Source organism: Triticum aestivum, chromosome 2A, assembly GCF_018294505.1.
Source record: "Triticum aestivum cultivar Chinese Spring chromosome 2A, IWGSC CS RefSeq v2.1, whole genome shotgun sequence".
NCBI classification, from domain to species: domain Eukaryota; kingdom Viridiplantae; phylum Streptophyta; class Magnoliopsida; order Poales; family Poaceae; genus Triticum; species Triticum aestivum.
This window is the reverse complement of record NC_057797.1, coordinates 698,277,101-698,285,223: the sequence shown is the minus strand read 5'-3', so window position 1 is coordinate 698,285,223 and position 8,123 is coordinate 698,277,101.

The following is an 8,123-nucleotide window of genomic DNA, read 5'->3' as shown; positions in this document are numbered from 1 at the left end:
GAGAACAGGGGCGGACCCATGTTGACATTGAGTGGGGGGCATGTTTTGAAAATCTTGTAGGACTAGCACAAATGCCTGTGCGTTGTAACGGGGGAGAAAAATGATGCATTGATTTAAGAAAAATGCTAGTTTCGCCATTCACCAAAATGCCCATTAACGCGGCATATGCGTCCTGCATGTACGCTTTTATCATGTCATCATTTTCTTTAATTAGAGCTATGCATGTACTTTTTCTCATTTAATTTAATTAGAGCCATGCATGCTCTTTTTCTCATTTAATTTAATTAGAGCCAATCACATCATGCCAAGCCCACAAATCCTTCTAATTAGAGCCAATACAACATGGTTGCATCGTCCATGTCCCCTTCATTTTATGGAGTTTTCTCTCCTTTTGGTATGATGTTTCCTCTCTTTCTTGGTTTTGGAGGTGACTTGCTGATATTTAAGACAACATGCAAATCCATATAAATTGGTGGGATTTGATATTAAAAATCAAGGTGGGACTATTAGATGGGGAACCCTTTAGTATGGCAGAAAAGCATGGTAGGTCGGTTGGCTTTGTCCTTCTATGTGGCCGATGGCACATTTTTTTTCTCCTCCCAAAACGAAAAAAAAAACCTGCAGATTAGTCTCAGGTTGGCTTTCTCCTTCAATGTGATGGATGGACTAAAAATATTGTAATCTAGGCGGCGGCCCAAGTCGAGGAAGCGCATGCATGGCCAATACGAACCTTTTTGACTACGAATTAGTACCACCTCGTGTATTTCACATAACGTAAGATCAGATGTCGGATGAAACTAAGAATACCTGTGCGTTGCAACAGAAGAAAATTACAATGATGCCTATCGATCAAGGTTGGCCGGGTCGAGGAATTATGTAGCAGAAGAATATTCTCTACTGACAAAAAAGGATGGAACATTTGAGGATCGTGTAGCGTGAACAACATTAAGTTTAGATTATTAGTTGTACTGACCAATTATGCATAATAGCTCAAATTTTCTGTGCAATAACACAATCTCCAAAATTGTAAGAAAAAAAAACCTAACTAATTGGAGCAGCGGGTGCCAGATGATTGGAAGTTGTATCTAAGGCCATTGTGCGCTCATGTTTAAATTAGATGACGCAGCCAAAAGTACTCAAGGCCACCACCAGCCATCATGCCGTCGCCGTGTCCAGCTTGCATATGAAATTTAGCTAGTAGTGGCCGCTGCTGCACGTACGTACTCTGCTCCGCTGCCCGACGCGCATAGCAGCTTCACTGACCTGCATGTTTGGCTTGGAGGCCGGCGATCGCTCGAAATCACAAAACAAAGCTCGCTAGCCCCAGCCGTGCATGTCCCTCCCTCCCACACCCTGTCTTTATGTGGTCTCTTTTTTCTTTTTGAGTTGGACTTAATGGGTCTTTCTTGGCTTGTTGATTCTACTACAACTCACGTGTGTGTATATAAGTTGGTGATATTTGATTTAAAGGAGCGAGGTGGGACTAATATATATTAGACCAGTTCTTTACTGCAATCTGAATATAGGCTGGCTGGCTATAGCCTTCGTGTCCTAACCCAGAGGTTGGGAGTTCGATACGCAGTTAAAACATATATTTTCACCTTTTTTCGTCAAGGGGGCAGGAGTAGGCCCATCAAAGGAAGGTCGAGGCCCAGCCAGTTGAGCCGTTTCACCTTCCGACTATGTTTTCCCATCGCACGAAAAGACAACCAGAATTTCACTTGAATAGTACCACCTCATTAGATTAAAAAAAGTCTAAATAGTACAATCATTTAAGCGGGACGAAACCAAAAATACCACTTTGCTTTATTAGTAGGTAAGTATATATATATAGGTATAGGTATATATATATATATATAGATATAGGTATAAATATAGATAGATAGATATAGATATAGACTAGGACAAATGCTCGTGCGTTGCAACGGGGCAGAAAACTGACCTATAATCAAATTTGGTGAGAACTGTATATGCAAATATAACGCCACGTGCTTCATACAAAGAAACTGCTAGTTCATGAAAATGTCCACCAGCACAGTATAATAATATCAGAATGATTTATTCAGGAAGAATGCAAAAAAAAAAGATTTATTTAGGAATAAAAACAACTCACTGCAATAAACTAATGGAATCCTAGAATCCCATTGCGCGGTAGGACCCGGAGCCGTATGTGTGGCCAACAGTGTTTTTGGATTTGCTGGACTTTTAGTTTCAACTGTTGGAGCTCCCGCCGCACAAATCCGCAGGGACACAAACCCGCCAAGCCCTGTCCGGTGTCTCGACTGCCACGCGATTTGTGAAGTAGTTGGATCACGCACGAGGAAACAGTAAATTTGAATTTCGGTCGTTGATACTTGCTTTTTTATTTGAAACTTGCTATTTTCTCATTCGCTTTTACCAAATTTATAGATAAAATTTGAAGACATTTTTCTGTCGATCATAGACGCAAAAATCATGATTTTATTGTTTGTGTGCTAAGTTTCAAGTGTTGAAACTTAACATTTAATTTTAAAATCCATCCAAACATATTTAAGATGGATCTTATTTGAAATCCCTCGTCATGAGAAATATGAATTTGGAAACAAAACTTAATTTAAAATTTTCATTTAAAAGATATAAAAGTTTGAAAATCGAAAGCCAGAAATAAAATCACATCTGAGGGACCGCGGCACAAATCCTCAACCGCTCTTGCCATATCTCTACTCCTAATGTCTCAGTTGGTAGGTCGTGTTCCGGGTTTAATTTTCGTTCCACCTCACCCGGTCTTTTTTGGTACTTCTTTGGTACTTCCTCCCACCTTCCTCTCAGCCGCGAAAAACCAAGAAAAACCCCTCGATCGAGTCCCGCACATGCCCAAACTCCCGTCATTATTAACTGAAAGGATCGAAAATAAACCACGGATCCCACCTATCATGGTTTTTTTTCGTCACGGTTTTTTTTCGCTGGTTTTATTTCGTCCCACCTTGCACCCCGCTCCCGCAAACAACTCCTCTCCCCGATAGCCCTCTTGCGCGCTAGGGTTCCTTGAGCCGCCGCCGCACCGGAGCTCCTCGATCAGCCCCACCTCATGCCGCGTTGCAACGGGGCAGAAAACTGACCTATAATCAAATTTGGTGAGAACTGTATACGCAAATATAACGCCACGTGCTTCATACAAAGAAACTGCTAGTTCATGAAAATGTCCACCAGCACAGTACAGTAATATCAGAATGATTTATTCAGGAATAAAAACAACTCACTGCAATAAACTAATGGAATCCTAGAATCCCATTGCGCAGTAGGACCCGGAGCCGTATGTGTGGCCAACAGTGTTTTTGGATTTGTTGGACTTTTAGTTTCAACTGTTGGAGCTCCCGCCGCACAAACCCGCAGGGACACAAACCCGCCAAGCCCTGTCCGGTGTCTCGACTGCCACGCGATTTGCGAAGTAGTTGGATCACGCACGAGGAAACAAAAAATTTGAATTTCAGTCGTTGATACTTGCTTTTTTATTTGAAACTTGCTATTTTCTCATTCGCTTTTACCAAATTTATAGATAAAATTTGAAGACATTTTTCTGTCGATCATAGACGCAAAAATCATGATTTTATTGTTTGTGTGCTAAGTTTCAAGTGTTGAAACTTAACATTTAATTTTAAAATCCATCCAAACATATTTAAGATGGATCTTATTTGAAATCCCTCGTCATGAGAAATATGAATTCAGAAACAAAACTTAATTTAAATTTTTCATTTAAAAGATATAAAAGTTTGAAAATCGAAAGCCAGAAATAAAATCACATCTGAGGGACCGCGGCACAAATCCTCAACCGCTCTTGCCATATCTCTACTCCTAATGTCTCAGTTGGTAGGTCGTGTTCCGGGTTTAATTTTCGTCCCACCTCATCCGGTCTTTTTTGGTACTTCTTTGGTACTTCCTCCCACCTTCCTCTCAGCCGCGAAAAACCAAGAAAAACCCCTCGATCGAGTCCCGCACATGCCCAAACTCCCGTCGTTATTAACTGAAAGGATCGAAAATAAACCACGGATCCCACCTATCATGGTTTTTTTCGTCACGGTTTTTTCGCTGGTTTTATTTCGTCCCACCTTGCACCCCGCTCCCGCAAACAACTCCTCTCCCCGATAGCCCTCTCGCGCGCTAGGGTTCCTTGAGCCGCCGCCGCACCGGAGCTCCTCGATCAGCCCCACCTCATGCCGCTCCACCCACTGCTTCTCCCTCCGCCCGCGCCGCTCTCTTCCCTGCCGGCACTGCCCACCACGAGCGGGAATGCCCCAGATCGTCTCGAGCAAGTCAGCGGGGCGGCGGCCGGATCCGCCACGGCAACATCTCGTCCAGATGGGCCACGCCGGGAGAGGTAGATCGAGGCGGCGGGCACCATGTGCGTCTTGTCTCTTGGGACGCCGCTCCGACCCGATCCGGCGAGGAGGCAACCTCCGTCTGCGGCAACGAGGGCGGCGGCCGGCTGCGCGAGAGGTTGATGCCTTTGTTTCTGTTTCGTGCTGCAGGCCGTCTTCACGGAGCTCTGCAACATGCTGGATCCCGGGAAGCCGGCCTTCACCCCCAAGAAGGGCAAGCCCAGCGTCGTCATGTTCGTCGGATTGCAGGGTCAGTCTCACTGACTAACCTCGGTTACTTGCTCTGTTTTTTGTTCTATGCATATTACTCTGAATTCTACTCGCTATGTATGATTGCTTGTAGCTGTATATATGCACCACTCTGTGTGTAGTATTTCTGGACCATCTAGAATAAACTTGATGTTTAAGCACATGTGATGCGCTCATAGGTGTCATGGGAACTGTATGTTTCATGTTTATCCAAATTGTCGTGATAGCCAAGCAAAATTAAATGGTCCAAACCTTGTTGAATTGATGTAAATTTAGGTTATCATTGCGTGTAGAATTGCGGTTAGGGTCATCAGTTGCCTTTCACCAATAGAAGCTGAACTTGTTTAGTTTATTGCTGTAATCTTATCCTCTATCTATGTGCTTTACTTCGTTAATTGTGATGGCAAGCAACTATAGCAGTCGGTATTATACACACGGGAGCTCTCAATTCTGTATTGGGATGGATGGCAAGGTAGATACATTGTTTTGTGGATCTGATTGTGCCTCCAAGACGGCATCGTGATGCCCACCGCCGACGGCGCTGCGTCGCGACCAAAGGGGCACCCGTGTATGGCCGGGGACTCACTGCAGTTGAAGCACGCCATCTCGCCACCATGTATGTTGTGTGTTCTTGTGCTGCAGGTCCTGGGGTTTGGGTGTTCTTGTCGCCACCATGTTCATGCAGGCACGAATTGGACTGAGAAATGCTAACAGAGGAGGAGGAGACCATGCAAGTACGGATGTGCCAAAATTGATAGATTTAACTCTAGGTATTGCATTATTTTGTTGCAGTGTAGTAGTACTCTTTAAAGAATTTGTAGGAGATAGCAAAAGGACTAGATGAAGGATCCATTGATTTAAAAACACGTGGAAATAATTCAGTTTTGTAAATATTGTATATACCCTTCCCCTGAAAAGTTTGACGTTGTTACTTGGGAAAAAGGAAAATGCCCACAGATCAAATCCTTTGATGCATTGATTACTTTTTAGTTATGCAAAGTTTAAACTTTAGTCATGCTTTATTGGTCGTTTTCCCCAATAAATATCTACCAACTGCAGGTCCTTGGGGTTGGGTGCGGCAACTCGCGTCTCAAAGACAATCTTTTGTGGTGGGGCGTCGCCGCCGCAGGCGGCACCTGCATAGACCGTCTCGCTGGGAATGAAGAGATGCTCCCCTGATTTGGAGCTGTAGAAAGGAGGTGGTTGCAGACACAAAGTGGGGACACACAACTCCCAGTCATAATATTCTTTATCTTGGCTCGTTGTTTGGGGATGGACGCATCAATCTGATTGCGCTCTCCTCCATGCCAAACGGATCCTTGGTTCGTAGGTGCGCGGCGCCGACGATGACAACCTTTCTATCGACGCAAGGGCAGCAGGAGCTCATGACGTTGTTGATGCCACCACCATGCAAGGGGTTGATGCAAGGCGGGACAAGTCTGTATACCAGGCAAAGTACTCAATCTGTTTGGCATTTAGCTTTTTGATTCTGTTTTTAGTGAGCTTTTTGATTCAAATAATTTGTTTACCTGATGCCTTCACTCCAGGTAATCTGTTTGTCTGACATTTTGCTTTTTGATTCAGTGCGATCACTAATGGGGAGAACATAAAACTTCAATTGAGGGCACTGTGATTCTCTAGCTACATGTATCATGTAAGTGACGTCTTTCCATGAATCTTCTATACATTATATAACCTCTCAGGCCCTTAGAAAAGTATCTTTGTTAACTCGATTTCTTTCTGTTGATTCTTATAGAGTTTCTACAGGAGGGCGTCACCTGCGGCATCACTTGCATCGACCTCTCACCGATCACCATCCTGAGGATGCATGACAGACTGGCGGAGCAGGGCACCAGTGATTATTTCACCAATTTGCTTGACTCATAGTTCCCTTCCTCTGTCCACGCAACGTTGCCCATTGTTGCTAAGTTGTTAATTCATCAGGCCCATTATTGCGGCTACATTGTCTGTTCATCTTGCCTTCCTTCTTAGGAGAAACCAATTTACTGAAGGTAACTATTCTTTATTTACATTTTATTTGTTTCTTCCTGCTACTTGTACGATTTGTGTCAGAAATATTCTGACTACTTGCATGAATTTTAGACCCTACTTGCACAGTTGCTTGCATTTTGTGTTGAGAAACATCAACTTAAATGTACATAATACTTGCAAGTTCTATTTGTTGATTGTGCCATGATAACTTTAGGCCTTTAGTTCTACAAAACTGCCAAAGTAGGTGACAACCACCTGCAGCTCAATTCTTGTTTAACTCGACAGACAAGCTAAAGTAAATGCGGAGCCAAGATAAATTGTTGTAAGCCTTTTACTGACTAGAAACGAGGGGTTGTAGGAAGGAACACTGCACTATGAGTATGCCCTTTGTTAGCTCTTTGCCCTTTTCTGTAACACTAGCCTATAGAAGGATGAATGGTGTCAAGCTCCGGGCAACAAGTAGGATTATCTCAGTAGTAAGCAGTCAGCACCACTATCTGAGATTGCACATTTACGACCATGGTGGCACACGGAAAAGGAAGGTTGGTCTGAAACAAATTGCCAAATGCTAGGATCAACATTTCTTTTCTAGAGTATCTCCTTTTCGGGAAAGTTGTTGTCGAGAACTCAGTTGCGTGTTCCTTTATTTTCAAGAAACTCTATATAGACCTTGATAGCTTGAATATAATGTTTTAGTATGGTGTATTTGTAAGGTACAATCCATTCATAATTATTGGTAGTAACATGTGTGTATGTGTATCTTTAAAAGTACTGTCGCTAGATCAAAATTTGGACATACATAGATAGCTCCAGATGTAGCCTAAATGTTTTTTTACTCCCCATATAATCACTGTTGTGAATCCTTGTGCCGTTGTGCCTAGATATATCAAAATGCATCTGCTGCTATATCTCTCAATACTCAATAACATGGTTTCATGGCGAATCAGTGTCACTGTTATGTGTGTTGATGTTTGAACCGAACCAGCGATTTGTTAGAACTTATATTGTTTCTTGTATAGGATGTCGGTTTTCCAAATCATAAGAATATTTGCTTTGCTTTGTTTTTTATATTTGCAGGTTGGCAATTCTGAAGTTATTGCCTTTCTACTTCAAACTGAAATAATTCCTCTTTGTCTTTAATATGGAGATGGGCACTAAACTTTAAAAAACAGTATGAGCTCAACCCCTTCTGTAAATCAAATATTTCATTTGCGGGGACGACGTGGGGCTCACGTCGAGCACTTCACCTGCAATGGGTGTGGCCTTCTCCGTCTGCCAAACATGCTACAAGTACGAGCACCACGAGGGAACTGCCTGGAGTGCAAGACCCGCCACAAGCTCCTCAAGGGTCAGTCAGCCTCCACCCACGGCCTAAGGCACTTGCAGATGTGAAGAATATCCATGTCCAATTACATCGCCAGAAAGCAAAAACCATGAGATCCCAAACTAATCATCGAGGTAAAAATTGTCCTATAGTCTTTTCTAATATTTCATTTGTATGTTGGTTTGGTAAACTTAGCATGATGC